Source organism: Lolium perenne, chromosome 1 (assembly GCF_019359855.2).
Source record: "Lolium perenne isolate Kyuss_39 chromosome 1, Kyuss_2.0, whole genome shotgun sequence".
Lineage (NCBI taxonomy): Eukaryota > Viridiplantae > Streptophyta > Magnoliopsida > Poales > Poaceae > Lolium > Lolium perenne.
In genome coordinates, this window is record NC_067244.2 from 166,978,915 (window position 1) to 166,999,495 (window position 20,581).

The window sequence follows — 20,581 nt, forward strand, 5'->3', positions numbered from 1 at the left end:
AGGTGCGTTCGATAGATGGATATCCTCCAAATGAACAAGTAAGGAGTTCCATGCTACTAGTTGTGGACCATACAAATCCAGTCTGAAAGTCACATCCGGAGGTGAGGTAGCCATTACTGTAGCAATGGTATCACTTTTACGACAAACAATAATATACAAAGCAGGATACTAATACTGTTCACATAGGGGGCATGCCTAACCAAATATCCTTCCAAAACCGTATCTGTGTTCCATCATTAATGGAGAAAGTACCATGTCAAAAGAAGAATTTCTTCAACGCCACTAACCTAGCCCTAAAATGTGAATCCCCGGGTTTCCAGACCATTTGGGATAACGTTTTGGAACCGATATACTTTCTTCTCAACATAGTTTGCCAAACCCCCTCCTCAGTAAGGAGTTTAAACAACCATTTACCTAGTAAAGCTGAGTTTTTGACCTGAAGATCATGTACTCCAAGACCCCTTGGTTTTTGGGTCTACAAACTATGCTTCATTTAACCAGATGATATTTCTTTTTCTCACTATCCCCTTGCCAAAAGAATCTCGATCGATAGTAATCGAGTTTTTGTAGGACTCCTTTTGGTAAAAGAAAGAAAGAAATCATATACAGTACCATGTTTATCAATACTGAATTAATGAGTACCAATCTTCCTCCTAGGGACAGTAATTTATCTTTCCAACTACTAAGACGCTTTTGTAGTCTTTCCTCAACTATTTTCCATTCAGCATTTGTAAGTCTCCGGTAATGAATCAGACTCTCCAAATAATGAATAGGAAACTGGCCTTGTCCACAACCAAACAACTCCGCGTAAAGAGTTGCTTCATCCTGGGCATCGCCGAAACAAAACAATTCGCTCTTATGGAAATTAATTTTTAGACCTGAAAGTTGCTCGAAGACCGCCAAAATCAATTTTAGGTTGTGAGATTTTTCAAGATCATGGTCCTTAAAAAGAATCGTATCGTCGGCGTACTGAAGGATTGGTCGGCGTACTGAAGGATTGATAAAACACCATCAACCAGATGTGGTATTACACCTTCAATCTGACCATCAAACTTAGCACGTTCGATCAATATAACTAGCATATCCGCCACAATATTAAATAGCATTGGCGATAAAGGATCGCTTCCGCAAGCCTTTCCGTGTCTGGAAGTAATGTCCTGTGTCATCATTTACCCTGATGGCCACACTTCCTCCAGACACAAAATCATTAATCAACGCTCGCCACTCAGGAGAAAAATCTTTCATCCTAAGAGTCTGCTATAGAAAAGACCATTTGACCTTATCATAGCCCTTTTCAAAATTTAATTTTAAAATAACCCCATGTAACTTCTTAGTATGCATTTCATGTACCGTCTCATGCAAGACCGCCACTCCATCAAGAATATTTCTTCCTTGCATAAAAGTGGTTTGCGAAGGCTGAACCACATGATCTGCCACCGTATTTAGTATAATAGTGGCCACTTTTGTGAAAATCTTGAAACTTACATTTAATAAGCATATATGTCGAAACTATTGGATCCTCTCTGCCTCATTAACTTTTGGTAACAAGATTACTTCACCAAATTTAGACAAAATAGTTTTAGCTGTCCTGCATGAAGAAAACTAAACATCTCTAGAAGGTCCCCCTTAATAGTCTCCCGAAAAGTTTGATAAAGATGTGCAGGGAAACCATCCGGACCCGGTGCTTCATTACGTTCCATTTGGAAAATGGCTTTCTGTGCCTCTTCCTCCGAGTAAGGAGCTGTTAGAAGCCCATTTTCTTTCATAGACACTTGGGGTATGTCGTCTGTTATGGCCTCATCGAGATAGAAAGAGTTCTCTTCAGGAGGACCAAAAAGACTTGTAATAATTCATAATGTAAGATTTGAGTTGCTCATGGCCCTCAATCAGCCCCTCATCCTGTATAAGAGAATGAATACGTTTTCTATAATAGATGATGATAACTGTGTATTTTCTTTTTTCAGGATACCGGCAACATGAGCAGCCCATCTCGAGAGGTGTTTGTGCATAGCACACATCTTTTTATTCCACTTTAGAATGGGTGAACTCCCCGAAACCGGTCTGTCCAAAACCCTTTTAACCATATCCTGAAAACCCTCCCGATGTAGCCATCCAAGTTCAAACTTGGGTCTAGGCATTCCGGTAGTTAAAAAGATAGAAGCATAGTCCGATAGTTTTTCAATACGTTCTAGTGCGCGAATAGATACCATAGGATATTTATCCTCTCATTCAGTGTCCATTAACACCCGATTTAGTTTTTCGTATGTGGGCACAGGTAAACTGTTGGCACACGTAAACTGCCGACCAGTCATTGAAACCTCTTTCAAGTCTAAACTGTCAATGACAACATTAAACAAGAATGGCTAATGACCATCAAAATGGCCTCTACTCTTCTCGTGAGGGAATCGTAGAAAATTAAAATCCCCTCCGATAATGATTGGATACGGATTATCCTTCGCAAGATTAACCATCTCCCTGAGAAAATCGGCCTTAAATTTATCCTGAGCTGCACCATACACGGCGACGAGAGTCCGAATAAAGTCATTAGCCTTGTTCTGAATGTCAAGTTTAATGTGATACTCTCCATCCGAACTAGCAAAGACCTTCATGGTATCTTTCCGAACGGCAAGTAACATGCCCCCAGACCTACCCGAGGAGGGCGGGAGAACCACAGAAAGTCTATTCCACCGGATAACCAATGAAGCAAGATCTGTGAATAATTCCTCTTACCCGTCTCGGAAATAGCTATAAAATCTAAATTATAATCTTTACAACAATCGGCAATATGAGAATGCTTAGCCAAGTCACCAAAACCTCTGCTATTTCTAAACATGTCATTCATCTAGAAACTATTTTAGATTTGTTAGCCTTAGTATTCCTACTGTTGCCTGCCAAAACCCACCGGCGAGCAGCGACGTGCAACACGTAGATCCGGGAGGCTCCCAGGACTGCTGGTGGGCCCTGGTCCCTCGGGCGACGGCCCGCAATGCTCCGGCACACGTCCAAGCTGGTGCAAGGGCGTGCCACCTGACCTATACCTGGTCAGGAAGGTGATGGATTGCTTCGACTAGTTTCCTGCATGGCATACATGTAAACATTAAATACGAGCCTCGATCGGCTCTCAGGTTATCCTGTGAATCGGCTCAAGGAGCCGATCCACCCATGATTCGTATAGGATCTACGATAACATGGTGGTCCTGCTTAATCAATACTAAGTTAAAACGATTTACGACGATCTAGGGTTTTCACCGCATAACCGGAACATCCTACACGTAGTTGAGCCTGGGAGATACGAAAGATAATAGAAAACCAGCCCTAGACAAGGCCTAAAAACCAACGTAGAGTTGATTCCCGGAACATCCCCTCTAGGATCAGCAAACTATACCTTACGCACTACTGGATCATTCAACCCGTTTGCAAGGCCTAACTATGCAGATATCAAACTAATCCTTGAAAAACAAGGAACGATCATAACGGATCGAATCTACTAAATAAAGACTAAGCGAGGTGCTGCCCTAGCACCTAAAATAGATGTAAAGGCAGCTAGATATCTAGGGATAGCATAACTAAGCGAATACATCAAGATAATACCGATGCTAACCCTAACATATCTATGATAACGGCGTTGCTCGCCATCAACAAGGCTTCAGTACGAGCAACGCATGAACAACGAATAAACTTGATACTGCCTAGATCGCAAGATGCGATCTAGGCAGCATGGCGCTTACCCGGAAGAAACCCTCGAAACAAGGGGTGGCGATGCGCCTAGATTGGTTTGTTGCGAACGTGATCATCCTTCTTCCTCAATAACCCTAGATACATATTTATAGTCCGTAGACTTTCTAACTTGGGAATAATCCCAACCGTGTACGAGCTAAACTCTATCTCTTAATTCTAACCGACACGTAACCTACTATAATTTACAGATACACGGGCAATCTAGCCAAACTCTTATACAAGGCCGATTCATGAATATTTTCCACGCATATTCTCTAAGCCCATCTCAATCACGGCCCACCTCTGACTTGGTTAAAATCTGGTGATAACACATGCCCCCCTGGTTTTGGTAATGATAATTCCAAAACCACTCTGTTTTTTATTCGTCGGGTCACGTCGTGGCAGAGCAGAACCGTCACAGTATCCTTCATCATGATGCCTTGCCTTCTCAACTTCTCTGCACGATTTGACAGTTTTTTGGCACCACTTCCTCAGAAACCGCTGTAGTATTAAATCTCCACTATATCCCCTTTTATTTAACCGCGCCGAGCAGTTCGCCTCTTCATCCCCTTGCTCTGTACTAGCCATCGGCAAAAAGCCCTCTCCTCTGCAACCATGTCTTCCTCTTCCTCCTCCTCCTCATCGGGCCTTTCTTTCCAGTCCTCCTCCTCCAACGAGCCGATACTAGAGTACGACCAAATGGCGCAGTACGAGAAGGAGGCTCCCGAGCATTGGGACGAGAGGGAGTGGGACTTCACCGTCAGGGTGAACGACGCACCCCTGACCGTCATCGGGTCAGACGATGACTTATCCCTGACCGACGGGGAGGCGGACCTCCGGTTCCTCGTCGACGGGGGATTGGAGGCGGAGAGCGAGGACGATCTCTACTCCTGGGCCAGCTTCACCTCCTACGACGAGGAGGAAGAAGAGGAGGACGACGCCTCCTCCGACGAGCCGCCGGCGAAACGCTTCCGCGCCGGGTCGGAGGACGACGACGACGACGATGAGGAGGAGGAAGAAGCCCCTGCCGAGGGCTACGGCAGCAGCGACGAGGAGCTCGCCGGCAGCAGCGCCGACGACAGCTACGACGGCGACGACGAGGCCAGCGACGGCCCCTAGATTAGGGACTACTAGCGTAGGACTAGTAGTAGTAATCGGCTCTTCCTTTGTTCTTCCTTTCTTGAGCAATCGGCTCTTCTCTGTAAGAAACCCCTTTTATTAATGAAGAAAGCGTTTCTATGTCGATTTTGCTTTCATATCAATTTTGCCGATTGTCAAAGCAAGTCAACGCGCAAAGAGCCGATGGCAGCGCATCGGCCTTTACCATAAAACGCGTGTAAGGCCAAATCAGTTGCCTATTCAAACGGTAACCTGCAACCTTCGTCTGAGAGAGTAAACTCAGATCCCCAAATCGCCGCTCGAATAGATCCAACTCACGGCCACGCGATTCTTAGATCTCAATCGCGCAGATTCAACTCCGCAGCGAATCCAATGGCGGAATCATCCAACGCCAACGCTACGGTCTCTGGCCTGAAGGTAATCCTCAACCGCTCCTCGCCATCCGAGCATAGTGTTAGAATTAACAGCAAACACCTGAATTAATGTCTTATTCCGTTATTAATTTTAGGTATCAGACATTCTGCTGCTGCATCCTTCTCTCCCAAATTCTCTTTGTCTTGGCCCCCGTTCTTCCGAGAGTCCTGCCCATTTGATTTCATGCGAGGCCAATAGAATTCCCTTTGTGAACCAAAACTTAGATCTAACCTCTTGGGCCGACTGCTTACGAGCCTGACCTAACCCTCCTGAAGATTGGGTGTCATGGTACAATAGAGTATCCAGAACTCACCAAGCCACCTGGGAAACTATAGGAATAGCCGATGCTTTATCATTATCACTGTCTCCCCTTGAGAAACATGAAAACCTTCTGAAAACCATCGGCTACTTTTGGTCTGATGCTCTGAATTGCTTCATGTTTGGCCATGGCCCCATGACACCAACTCTTCTAGATGTAGCCACGATCACCGGTCTAGATATTGCATCCCCAAGCCCTTCTGCTTTTATGCTGCCAAAGGTTCCTTTCACACTCTCCTCCAAAACAGAGTGTACAAACTGGGGTGCCTACCTTAGACGCCACATGAAAACCAAAGGCCCTGTAACAGAGAAAGAACACACGGCCTTCCTGAACTTTTGGTTGGAACACTTCATATTCTGTGGCCCTTCACTTGCTCCAACCAAGAATTACCTTTCCCTGGCCTATGAACTTGCCAAAGGCACCCAACTTGGCATCGGTAAATTGTTCCTTGGAGAGGTCTATCGGTATCTCCAACTGATGTCTGTCAACCTGTTCTCCCAAAAGACAGTCAAAACAGGGGGGCCCTGGTGGTTTATTCAGCTATGGGCTCAGCTGTACTTCCAAAACCAGATCCCAAACTCTCCACCTTTGGCCACTTGCACCTTCCCAGATGCTAATGGGAAGCAGATCCGATGCACTAGCTACGGCCAAGCTCTATATAGCTTTCCAGGTAGCAAACTGATCCCCAAGGAAGCATCAGAGTGGTTCGGGATTTTCTTCCAAGGCCTGGACAATCCCCTGTTCTTTCCTTACACTGAATCTGGAAATTTTGAAAATCCAGTCTCCTTCAGGTTGGACAGCTTTGCCGATGACCCCAGCACTCGGCACTTGTATTCCATCATGATCCGACCTTGCTTCCTCACAGTTGGCATGAGCACCTCTAACAGGATCATCAAACCTGGTTATGAGTCTTACCAGCCGGTCATAGTAGCCCGGCAGTTTGGCCTTGGGCAGGTGTCTCCACACTTCTTCCTCCACCACTTGACAGAAAGCAGAGCTGAGTTACCTGATGTCCTCACCGGCCAGAGGTGTTACTCCTTCTTTGATGCTCTAGCTATTCCAATCCCTCACAACCTCCGTTTCACCTCGTCAACCGATGGTTTTGAGACCTGGTGGTCAATGTGGAAGACCCATGCCTTCAGGAGAGCTCTAGGACCGTTGTTGAAACAACTTGATGCTGAATATGATATCCCTGCAGAACAGGTACCACTACTCACAAATTTCTTGCAGTGGCTCACAATGATTGTTTGTAACCTAGCTCTGTTTCCTTGCAGCAACAAGATGGTCCAGAACCTGTGCAAGCTGACGGCTCCCCCTTCAAATTCCTCCCACCAGCTCCGGTGGTTCTCTTCTGCAAGAGCTCACCACCCTTGAAGAAGGTTGTGATGCAGAGCCAGCCGATTTCGCCAAAATCGGCTCCCAAGAGCAAAGCATCTTCTGGGCCAGCTGCCCCCCGAGCCTCAATCAAGGCGAGAAAAGCAGTAAGGAAAGTAGCTGCCAGGAAGACCTTGAAGTGCCAAAACCCTACTCCCGCTCAAGAAAGTTTGCACGTAAGCTGATCCATGCCTTGGCTAATTTCATCTATCCTTCTAGGCTTCTGCAACATACTTGTATTTCTTTTACAGGCCTCTAGTGAAGAGAACTCCAGCGAGGACACACAGTCCAGTCGAAGGGACTTGAGCTCGGGCAATTCTGGGAAAACCACCACGCAGAGCCAGCCAGACTTGCCACCGTCGGCTTCCAAGAAAAGGTCAGCTCCTGAACCTGCTGCTTCCCACGCTCCAATCAAAGCAGGGCTACGCACAAAGAGCCGATGCATCAAGAGAGCTCGCAAGGAACCGCAAGCCTCTTCATCAACCCAGGAGGTTTCAAACGTAATTACCCTCCATACTTTCCTCGGCTCATATTTCATGCTAACCCTTCGCTGCTCGCATTGGCTAACCCCTTCCTTTGCAGACTGATGACACATCCAGTGGGGAAGTCGAGGAGGTACTGATGCCATCCGCCACCCTGGACCTAGCGACCTCTAAAAGTGTAGCTGACAAAGTTGCTAATTTGGCCAAGCCCACTGCAGAAACGCAAAAGCCGATCATCTCATCATCGGTTGTCCCTCTGGTCTTAGGAGAGGTACACTCCTTTCCCTTGGCTCTACTCTTCTCTTTTGCTGCATACTGACGCTGTCCTTGTTTGTTTGTCAGGGTTGTGACCTCTCAAGCTTGCTAACGTTCGACCCTGAATCCATCGAGCCAGCTACTTCCAGGGCAACTGAAGAGCCAGGACCCAGCACTACCCATGGTCAACTCCAGCGTCTCCAGGCCTTGCTCTCCTCCTCAATTGAGACATTGGTTGAAAACCCCGAGGAAGTGAAGGGCATTCTTGAAGACATTCAGCCCCATCTCCCGGTGACATTGCAGGTGAAACTCTGGCCAGTTGTAACTCTGTCAGCCTTCAGGTCAAGGGTGAAGTTGGCTCGTCAGAGAATCGACCTACGCCACGCCCAGCTTCCGTTGAAAGCCGATATTGCAGACAAGTGTCAACGGCTTAATGAGAAAAAGGCTAGCTTGGACGCCAAAACTGATACCACTGTCAGCAGCACCGAACTTGAGACCCTGCGCAAGGAACTGGAGGACCTTGAAGAGAGGGTCAGGGTAACCAAACAGCTTATCCAAGATAAGGAAGCTCTAATTGCCCGCTCCCAAGAGGAAGCAGAAGGCCTCAAAGCTGAACTGAAGACTGATCTGACCGAAATACGTGCCCTGAACAGACAGCTGGTGACAGACAAGGACGAAGATGATGAGGCCGAGATCGCCGAGGTGGATCGTGTCCGTGCTGACGCACTCCATGCCCTCGAGGCATTCCTACAGTAGAGCCTCTCTATGTAAACTGATAACTGCTCAATTGAGCTTGTACCTCTAGAGTCGATGGCTGTGCATCGGCTTTTTTTAGTCTGAAGTCGATGTCTGTGCATCAGCTGTAAATTTTTACTGGCTGATTTTATGCATCGGCCCCCATATTTCACTGTCCGTCATCCCACATGCTTGGGAAATATTTCTTGAGATGTTGACCATTGACAGCTACTGGGAATTTAACACCGTCCAGCTGCTCGAGCATGTATGCAGCCGACTGGTGAGTTCCACAGGCGCCTTCGTGTAAGAGCCGATTCGACTCGGCTGATCCCAGGCATTTGAGAAGTAACCCTTCCAAAATCCTGTAGAACATGTCATCTCCCATAAGGACATATTTCATGGCCTTGTACCTTATCCGTTTAGGTGCCCCCTGAGCCGAATCTTTCAAGTAATTGAAGATATCGGCTCTCCAGTCATCCTGTTCCAGGAATTGTACCTGAACAGGAGCCATGAAAATTTGGTTGTAGCCGGCATTGCCATCCATGAAACTTAACACCTTATGACCAGCAGCTGCATTGATCAATGTTTCTGCCACCGGCATTGGATACTCATCCTTTGGAGTAGCTCTGTTGAGATCTCGAAAATCTATGGCGACACGCCATCGGCCGTCCTTTTTCTGTACAGGTACGATACTAGACATCCATTCAGCATACCTGCATGGCCTGATGAACCCGGCGTCCAACATTTTCTGGATCTCGTTCTTGACTTCTTCTAGAATATCGGCCTTCATCTGACGTGCACGTTGCTGGAACGGCCGAAATCCTTTCTTGAGAGGGAGCCGATGCTCAATGATGCTCCTGTCTAACCCAGGCATCTCTGTGTAATCCCATGCAAAGCAATCTGGGTATTCTTTCAACAGAGCTATCATCAGGCTCCTCAGATGCGGATCTAACTTTTTGCTGATAAAAGTTGGTCGTGGCTTATCCCCAGGACCAATGTCAACCTCTTCTAACTCATCAGCCGATGTAAACCCATACCCTAGCTTTCCGTCGCCTGCTAGATCGATGTTAAACACAGGCAAAACGTATGGCGAGGATAATATGGGCCGATTGCTGGAATCGGCCCCCATTTTGATTGCATTGCTCAATGAAGGTTTACAACTTGTTCGTGCTCTACTACGGGAAGGAGTCCCGTTACCACGACTACGTGACGTGGTCGAGGCGAGATCATTACTTTTTATTTTTTGGGGCCGATCACAGGGATCGGCCTTGCCATGTACGTCCATTGACTTTGGTCTTGTTACACTGTCAGGTCGGTGGATAAGACCAGCCTCACCCTGTTTTTTGTCACTTCGATGCGCTCACAGCCGTCCAAACTGACTCCAGAGAGTGGCTCTTGGTCTTCCGCTTCCCAAATGTTCATTCTAGCCGTTGAGATCTTGGCTGAGTCATCTGCATGGACGACCTCTACTTCATCTCCATCCCACTGTATCAAGCATTGGTGCATTGTGGATGGAATGCAGCAGTTAGCGTGAATCCAATCCCTCCCTAGCAGGACAGCGTAGGTGCTTTTGCTGTCGACGATGAAGAATGACGTAGGGATGGTTTTTTGGCCTACAGTTAAATCCACGCTCAGAACGCCTTGCGCTTCTGAGGCTTGGCCGTTGAAGTCGCTCAATGTGACGTTCGTTTTGATCAGATCGGCGCTAGAGCGTCCCAGACGACGTAGCATGGAGTATGGCATTATATTGACGGCCGCTCCCGTGTCAACCAACATCTTGTTGACAGGCTGCCCGTTGATATAACCTCTTAAGTACAGAGCCTTCAGATGTCTGTAGCTCTTTTCTCTCGGCTTTTCAAAGATAACTGGTCGTGGGCCGCAGTCAAGCTGTGCTACAGGTGCCTCTTCTGTTCTTGGAGCACAAAATTCCGACGGAAGTATGAACACCATGTTTGTGCCAGCCGATGCCTTATCATCGGCTTTCTTTTGTTTGGGGCGCCACTCTTTCTTCTGTGGACGACCCTCCTTGTCCAAAGTTTGCTGAATTTTCGCAGCCAGATCGGGTCGCGCTTTCCTCAACGTGTGCAGGTATAACCTCTCGGCTTCCTCTAAGCTACGTAGTCGCTGAACCCTACGCTTTTGAGAGTGACTGAGTCCATCAGGGCACCACCTTGGCCGGTGGTATCTATCTTCTTCATCTTCTAACTTCTCGAGATCTTCCACCCGAGAGGACTCAGTTTGCTTGTTCCGAGATGGGAGAGGCCCTAGACGTTTGAATACTGACACGTCTCCTGTGTCCTTCTTCTTCTGTCTACATTCTGGGCAGTTGCCGATTGTAGGCAATCGGCTCATTCCTGAATCCCAGCAATGCTTAAAGAAAGGACAATCCCAGTGTCTATCCATGTCCTCCTGCTCTCTTGGCTTTTCCTTAGCGCGGCGTTCATATCCTTCGTCGTCTCTATCATACCGATGATTTTTTCTGTTGTCTACACTAGACCGACGGTCTCTTTCGTCGTCTACGTCGTATCGCCGGCGTTGGTCGTACTGGCGCTCATATTTGTTAAGGAGATGCTCGGAGAGTGGCCGTTGGTACCGCACATTTCTCACTTGTTCCTCTGTGATATACCGTTTGTCATCATATCGGGGCCGGTCGCGTGGGCCGGCCTCCTCTTTTTCCTTGCCACGAGAACGAGTGCTCTCTTCTTTGTCCCTACCAGGGTGGTATACAGGCCCTGCCATGTTAATACTGAACGAGAAATCTGGCTGGCGTCTCACGGGTTGATTGCACTCCACCATGTTGACGGCAGGAAACGGTTGCGTGTCCACTTTCATGGCATACTGGCTAAAAATCAGACGGCCTTGTTCTATCGCCATTTGGATCTGCTGACGCAACACTTTGTAGTCGCTGGTGGTATGGGTGAACGAGTGATGCCACTTGCAGTATGGCCTTCCGTTCATCTCTTGCGCCGTAGGGATTTTATGGCCTTCGGGTAGCTTCAGCTGCTTCTCCTTGAGTAAGAGATCGAAAATTTGCTCAGCTTTGCTTACGTCGAAGTCAAACCCTTTTGCAGGACCTTGCGGTTTCACCCATTTGCAGGACACGGGGTTTTCCCCCCGAGCCCATTCAGCCACGGCTACCTCCTGGTCTCATGCGGAGTCTTCATCCTCTTCTGTCTCAACCAGGATTACCGGGCGTTTGAATTTGTCCTGGTACAATTCTGGGTGGCGCTGCTCATACAATGATAGTTTCTGAACCATATGCGCCAGTGAAGTGTATTCCGCTTGGAAAGCCATGTCCTTGATCGGTGACGCGAGACCCAACACTGCCAGATCGACTGCTTCCTTCTCATTCAAACGAGCCGAATAACATCGGTTCCTGACGGTCCTGAAGCGCTGAATGTATTCCGATACCGTCTCTCCACGCTTCTGTCGTACCTGTGCCAGATCGGCAATGCCAGCCTCGGAAGCTTCTGAGTGGTATTGCATGTGGAGCTGCTCTTCCATCTGCTTCCACGTCCGGATTGAATCTGGTGGCAGCGAGGTGTACCACCCAAAAGCCGATCCTGTGAGAGATTGCGCAAAAAACCTTACGCGTAACTGGTCTGATGCTGAGATCATGCCCAACACTAAATTTTGAGAACTCAGGGAGCCGATACTTGGGCGGCAGTGGAATCAAATCATACTCGTTGGGGTACGGCTTGGAATAGCCGATTGCCCTCCTCTTTGGCACCATGCCGAACTGGTCTCTCAAGATTGCACTGATCTGGTCCACGGTGTTAGCTGCGGGAGCTGAGCTTTGATGATTCGTGGCGGTGGCATATTTAGCTAGCCACGCCTGCTTCTCGGGATCCGATCCAGAAACCCCTCCTGCTGTTCCAGAAATCCCTCCTGCTGCAATCTGGTTCGTGCGCACCCAGTTAATGCAATCCGGCACGTATGTGCACATGTATCCGTGCGAGATCTCCTTAGGTGGTTCATACAAGAACTGGTAATCACTAGGATCGCCACCGATCTTGTAGACGACGTACGCCGGTGAACCCGGCGGCTCTGGAGCTGCAAGCGAGAATGGCAGCTGCGGCCTGGTATGGAACGGTATCTCTCCTTGGTGAGTCCCTAGGGTAGGTCCTGACGGAGAGTACTGATGCTTCATGATCTCCTGAACCACGCGAACCACCACGCGCTCGAAAGCGTTCACCAGGCTCTCAGAATGACGGTGTAGCGAATGAGCCACCATGTAATTGACTTCCTGACGCAGAGCTCTGGTGCACTCTTCTGAAGCGGTAGACAGATCCACCTCATCGAGGGCGCCCTCGGCTGAGAACCCTTTCCACCTAATGTCATGTGTGCGGGTCCTCTCGAAAGAGCCGATGAGGTCGGCTTCGAAGAGAGCTTTAAGCTCGTTATACTTCTTCTTATGCTCCTCAGTCAGATCTTCGTACGTGACTGGGTCTTCCGCCACCTCTGGTGCAGATGTCGATGCAGTTGATGTAGAAGAATGTCCCACCGGGCGTGTGATACGTCTCCGACGTATCGATAATTTCTTATGTTCCATGCCACATTATTGATGATATCTACATGTTTTATGCATACTTTATGTCATATTTATGCATTTTCCGGCACTAACCTATTAACGAGATGCCGAAAAGCCAGTTGCTATTTTCTGCTGTTTTTGGTTTCAGAAATCCTAGTAAGGAAATATTCTCGGAATTGGACGAAATCAACGCCCAGGGGCCTATTTTCACACGAAGCTTCCAGAAGACCGAAGAGAAGACGAAGTGGGGCCACGAGGCGGCGCCACACTAGGGCGGCGCGGCCCAGGTGCTGGCCGCGCGACCCTAGCGTGTGGGCCCCTCGTGACTCTCCCGACTCTGCCCTTCCGCCTACAAATAGCCTTCGTCGCGAAACCCCCAGTACCGAGAGCCACGATACGGAAAACCTTCCAGAGACGCCACCGCCGCCAATCCCATCTCGGGGGATTCAGGAGATCGCCTCCGGCACCCTGCCGGAGAGGGGATTCATCTCCCGGAGGACTCTACACCGCCATGGTCGCCTCCGGAGTGATGAGTGAGTAGTTCACCCCTGGACTATGGGTCCATAGCAGTAGCTAGATGGTTGTCTTCTCCTTATGTGCTTCATTGTCGGGTCTTGTGAGCTGCCTAACATGATCAAGATCATCTATCTGTAATGCTATATGTTGTGTTTGTTGGGATCCGATGGATAGAGAATACTATGTTATGTTGATTATCAATCTTATACCTATGTGTTGTTTATGATCTTGCATGCTCTCCATTGTTAGTAGAGGCTTTGGCCAAGTTTTTGCTAGTAACTCCAAGAGGGAGTATTTATGCTCGATAGTGAGTTCATGCCTCCATTAAATCTGGGACAGTGACAGAAAGTTCTAAGGTTATGGATGTGCTGTTGCCACTAGGGATAAAACATTGATGCTATGTCCGAGGATGTAGTTATTGATTACATTACGCACCATACTTAATGCAATTGTCTGTTGTTTGCAACTTAATACTGGAAGGGGTTCGGATGATAACCTGAAGGTGGACTTTTTAGGCATAGATGCATGCTGGATAGCGGTCTATGTACTTTGTCGTAATGCCCAATTAAATCTCACAATACTCATCATACCATGTATGTGCATGGTCATGCCCTCTCTATTTGTCAATTGCCCAACTGTAATTTGTTCACCCAACATGCTATTTATCTTATGGGAGAGACACCTCTAGTGAACTGTGGACCTCGGTCCATTCTTTTAATCGAATACAATCTACTGCAATACTTGTTCTACTGTTTTCTGCAAACAATCATCATCCACACTATACATCTAATCATTTGTTACAGCAAGCCGGTGAGATTGACAACCTCACTGTTTCGTTGGGGCAAAGTACTTTGGTTGTGTTGTGCAGGTTCCACGTTGGCACCGGAATCCCTGGTGTTGCGCCGCACTACATCTCGCTGCCATCAACCTTCAGCGTGCTTCTTGGCTCCTACTGGTTCGATAAACCTTGGTTTCATACTGAGGGAAAACTTGCCGCTGTACGCATCACACCTTCCTCTTGGGGTTCCCAACGGTCGCGTGCTGTACGCGTATCAAGACTGTTTTCTGGCGCCGTTGCCGGGGAGATCAAGACACGCTGCAAGGGGAGTCTCCACATCGCAATCTCTTTACTTTGTTTTTGTCTTGCATTACTTTATTTACTACTTTGTTTGCTGCACTAAATCAAAATACAAAAAAATTAGTTGCTAGTTTTACTTTATTTGCTATCTTGTTTGCTATATCAAAAACACAAAAAAAATAGTTACTTGCATTTACTTTATCTAGTTTGCTTTATTTACTGTTGCTAAAATGGGTACTCCTGAAAATACTAAGTTGTGTGACTTCACAACCACAAATAATAATGATTTCTTATGCACACCTATTGCTCCACCTGCTACTACAGCAGAATTCTTTGAAATTAAACCTGCTTTACTGAATCTTGTTATGCGAGAGCAATTTTATGGTGTTAGTTCTGATGATGCTGCTGCCCATCTCAATAATTTTGTTGAATTGTGTGAAATGCAAAAGTATAAAGATGTAGATGGTGACATTATAAAATTAAAATTGTTCCCTTTCTCATTAAGAGGAAGAGCTAAAGATTGGTTGCTATCTCTGCCTAAGAATAGTATTGATTCATGGACTAAATGCAAGGATGCTTTTATTGGTAGATATTATCCCCGTGCTAAAATTATATCTTTGAGGAGTAGCATAATGAATTTTAAACAATTGGATAATGAGCATGTTGCACAAGCTTGGGAAAGAATGAAATCTTTGGTTAAAAATTGCCCAACCCATGGACTGACTACTTGGATGATCATCCAAACCTTTTATGCAGGACTGAATTTTTCTTCGCGGAACCTATTGGATTCAGCTGCTGGAGGTACCTTTATCTCCATCACTCTTGGTGAAGCAACAAAGCTTCTTGATAATATGATGATTAATTACTCTGAATGGCACACGGAAAGAGCTCCACAAGGTAAGAAGGTAAATTCTGTCGAAGAAACCTCTTCCTTGAGTGATAAAATTGATGCTATTATGTCTATGCTTGTGAATGATAGGACAAATATTGATCCTAATAATGTTCCGTTAGCTTCATTGGTTGCTCAAGAAGAACATGTTGATGTAAACTACATTAAAAATAATAATTTCAACAACAATGCTTACCGGAACAATTCTAGTAACAACTATAGGCCATATCCTTATAATAATGGCAACGGCTATGGTAATTCTTATGGGAATTCTTACAACAATAATAGGAACACACCCCCTGGACTTGAAGCTATGCTTAAAGAATTTATTAGTACACAAACTGCTTTCAACAAATCTGTTGAAGAAAAGCTTGGGAAAATTGATATACTTGCTTCTAAAGTCGATAGTCTTGCTGCTGATGTTGATCTTTTAAAATCAAAAGTTATGCCTAATGAAAATCATAATAATAAAATTGTTACTACAGCAAATGCCATCCAAGTTAGAATTAATGAGAATATAAGATTGATGGCCGAATTGCGTGCTAGGTGGGAAAGAGAAGAAAATGAAAAAGAAGATAATATAGCTAAAGTTTGGACTATTACCACCACTAGCAATGCTAATGCTCCACATGTTTCTGCACCTCCTACTAATAATGGTAAAAGAATTGGTGTTAGCAATGTTTCCACTTCTAATGCAAAGCGCGAAAAACTGCCTGAAACTGCCTGTGATAAAATTGCTGAAATTTTTTCTAACATTGGGGATGATGATCCCATTTCTTTAGATTATAATGGTTTAGATTTTGATGATTGCCACATCTCTTAAGTTATAAAGTTCTTACAAAAACTTGCTAAAAGTCCTAATGCTAGTGCTATAAACTTGGCTTTCACGAAACATATTACAAATGCTCTCATAAAAGCTAGAGAAGAGAAACTAGAACGTGAAGCTTCTATTCCTAGGAAGCTCGAGGATGGTTGGGAGCCCATCATTAAGATGAAGGTCAATGACTTTGATTGTAATGCTTTATGTGATCTTGGTGCAAGTATTTCTGTTATGCCTAAGAAAATCTATAATATGCTTGACTTGCCACCATTGAAAATTGTTATTTGGATGTTAATCTTGCTGATCATTCTACAAAGAAACCTTTGGGGAGATTTGATAATGTTCGCATTACCGTTAACAATAACCTTGTTCCCGTTGATTTTGTTGTCTTGGATATTGAATGCAATGAATCTTGTCCCATTATATTGGGAAGACCTTTTCTTCGAACTGTTGGTGCTATCATTGATATGAAGGAAGGTAATATTAAATATCAATTTTCTCTCAAGAAAGGTATGGAACACTTCCTAGAAAGAGAATGAAGTTACCTTTTGATTCTATTATTAGAACAAATTATGATGTTGACACTTCGTCTCTTGATAATACTTGATACACACTTTCTGCGCCTAGCTGAAAGACGTTAAAGAAAAGCGCTTATGGGAGACAACCCATGTTTTTACTACAGTACCTTTATTTTATATTTGAGTCTTGGAAGTTGTTTACTACTGTAGCAACCTCGCCTTATCTTAGTTTTGTGCATTGTTGTGCCAAGTAAAGTCGTTGATAGTAAGGTTCATACTAGATTTGGATTACTGCGCAGAAACAGATTTCTTTGCTGTCACGAATCTGGGACTAATTCTCTGTAGGTAACTCAGAAAATTATGCCAATTTACGTGAGTGATCCTCAGATATGTACGCAACTTTCATTCAATTTGAGCATTTTCATTTGAGCAAGTCTGGTGCCTCAATAAAATTCGTCTTTACGAACTATTCTGTTTTGACAGATTCTGCCTTTTATTTCGCATTGCCTGTTTTGCTATGCTTGATGGATTTTTCGATTCCATTGACTTTCAGTAGCTTTGTGCAATGTCCAGAAGTGTTAAGAATGATCATGTCACCTCTGAACATGTAAATTTTGATTGTGCACTAATCTTCTAATGAGTTGTTTTAAGTTTGGTGTGGAGGAAGTTTTCAAGGATCAAGAGAGGGAGATGATACAATATGATCAAGGAGATTGAAAGCTCTAAGCTTGGAGATGCCCCGGTGGTTCACCCCTGCATATATCAAGAAGACTCAAGCGTCTAAGCTTGGGGATGCCCAAGGCATCCCCTTCTTCATCGACAACATTATCAGGTTCCTCCCCTGAAACTATATTTTTATTCCATCACATCTTATGTGCTTTGCTTGGAGCGTGGGTTTGTTTTTGTTTTTGTTTTGTTTGAATAAAATGGATCCTAGCATTCTTTGTGTGGGAGAGAGACACGCTCCGCTGTTGCATATGGACAAGTATGTCCTTAGGCTTTACTCATAGTATTCATGGCGAAGTTTCTTCTTCGTTAAATTGTTATATGGTTGGAATTGGAAAATGATACATGTAGTAATTGCTATAATGTCTTGGATAATGTGATACTTGGCAATTGTTGTGCTCATGTTTAAGCTCTTGCATCATATACTTTGCACCTATTAATGAAGAAATACATAGAGCTTGCTAAAATTTGGTTTGCATAATTGGTCTCTCTAAGGTCTAGATAATTTCTAGTATTGAGTTTGAACAACAAGGAAGACGGTGAAGAGTCTTATAATGTTTACAATATGTCTTTTATGTGAGTTTTGCTGCACCGCTTCATCCTTGTGTTTGTTTCAAATAACCTTGCTAGCCTAAGCCTTGTATCGAGAGGGAATACTTCTCATGCATCCGAATCCTTGAGCCAACCACTATGCCATTTGTGTCCACCATACCTACCTACTACATGGTATTTCTCCGCCATTCCAAAGTAAATTGCTTGAGTGCTACCTTTAAATTTCTATTCCTCTACCTTTACAATATATAGCTCATGGGACAAATAGCTTAAAACTATTGTGGTATTGAATATGTACTTATGCACTTTATCTCTTATTAAGTTGCTTGTTGTGCGATAACCATGTTCCTGGGGACGCCATCAACTACTCTTTGTTGAATATCATGTGAGTTGCTATGCATGTCCGTCTTGTTGAAGTAAGGGAGATTTACCACTTATTTAATAGTTAGAGCATGCATATTGTTAGAGAAGAACATTGGGCCGCTAACTAAAGCCATGAATCATGGTGGAAGTTTCAGTTTTGGACAAATATCCTCAATCTCATATGAGAAAATTAATTGTTGCTACATGCTTATGCATATAAGAGGAGTCCATTATCTGTTGTCTATGTTGTCCCGGTATGGATGTCTAAGTTGAGAATAATCAAAAGCGAGAAATCCAATGCGAGCTTTCTCCTTAGACCTTTATACAGGCGGCATAGATGTACCCCTTTGTGACACTTGGTTAAAACATGTGCATTGCGATGATAATCCCGGTAATCCAAGATAATTAGGACAAGGTGCGAGCACTATTAGTATACTATGCATGAGGCTTGCAACTTGTAAGATATAATTTATATAACACATATGCTTTATTACTACCGTTGACAAAATTGTTTCTTATTTTCAAAACCAAAGCTCTAGCACAAATATAGCAATCAATGCTTCCCTCTGCGAAGGGCCTTTCTTTTACTTTTATGTTGAGTCAGTTCACCTATCTCTCTCCACCTCAAGAAGCAAACACTTGTGTGAACTGTGCATTGATTCGTACATACTTGCATATTGCACTTATTATATTACTTTACATTGACAAATATCCATGAGATATACATGTTATAAGTTGAAAGCAACCGCTGAAACTTAATCTTCCTTTGTGTTGCTTCAATGCCTTTACTTTGAATTATTGTTTTATGAGTTAACTCTTATGCAAGACTTATTGATGCTTGTCTTGAAGTATTATTCATGAAAAGTCTTTGCTATATGATTCATTTGTTTACTCATGTCATTTACATTGTTTTGATCGCTGCATTCATTACATATGCTTACAATAGTATGATCAAGGTTATGATGGCATGTCACTCCAGAAATTATCTTTGTTATCGTTTACCTGTTCGGGACGAGCAGGAACTAAGCTTGGGGATGCTGATACGTCTCCGACGTATCGATAATTTCTTATGTTCCATGCCACATTATTGATGATATCTACATGTTTTATGCATACTTTATGTCATATTTATGCATTTTCCGGCACTAACCTATTAACGAGATGCCGAAGAGCCAGTTTCTGTTTTCTGCTGTTTTTGGTTTCAGAAATCCTAGTAAGGAAATATTCTCGGAATTGGACGAAATCAACGCCCAGGGGCCTATTTTCACACGAAGCTTCCAGAAGACGGAAGAGAAGACGAAGTGGGGCCACGAGGCGGCGCCACACTAGGGCGGCGCGGCCCAGGTGCTGGCCGCGCGACCCTAGCGTGTGGGCCCCTCGTGACTCTCCCGACTCTGCCCTTCCGCCTACAAATAGCCTTCGTCGCGAAACCCCCAGTACCGAGAGCCACGATACGGAAAACCTTCCAGAGACGCCGCCGCCGCCAATCCCATCTCGTGGGATTCAGGAGATCGCCTCCGGCACCCTGCCGGAGAGGGGATTCATCTCCCGGAGGACTCTACACCGCCATGGTCGCCTCCGGAGTGATGAGTGAGTAGTTCGCCCCTGGACTATGGGTCCATAGCAGTAGCTAGATGGTCGTCTTCTCCTTATGTGCTTCATTGTCGGGTCTTGTGAGCTGCCTAACATGATCAAGATCATCTATCTGTAATGCTATATGTTGTGTTTGTTGGGATCCGATGGATAGAGAATACTATGTTATGTTGATTATCAATCTTGTTTATGATCTTGCATGCTCTCCGTTGTTAGTAGAGGCTCTGGCCAAGTTTTTGCTAGTAACTCCAAGAGGGCGTATTTATGCTCGATAGTGGGTTCATGCCTCCATTAAATGCAGGACGATGTGAGAAAGTTCTAAGGTTATGGATGTGCTGTTGCCACTAGGGATAAAACATTGATGCTATGTCCGAGGATGTAGTTATTGATTACATTACGCACCATACTTAATGCAATTGTCTGTTGTTTGCAACTTAATACTGGAAGGGGTTCGGATGATAACCTGAAGGTGGACTTTTTAGGCATAGATGCATGCTGGATAGCGGTCTATGTACTTTGTCGTAATGCCCAATTAAATCTCACAATACTCATCATATCATGTATGTGCATGGTCATGCCC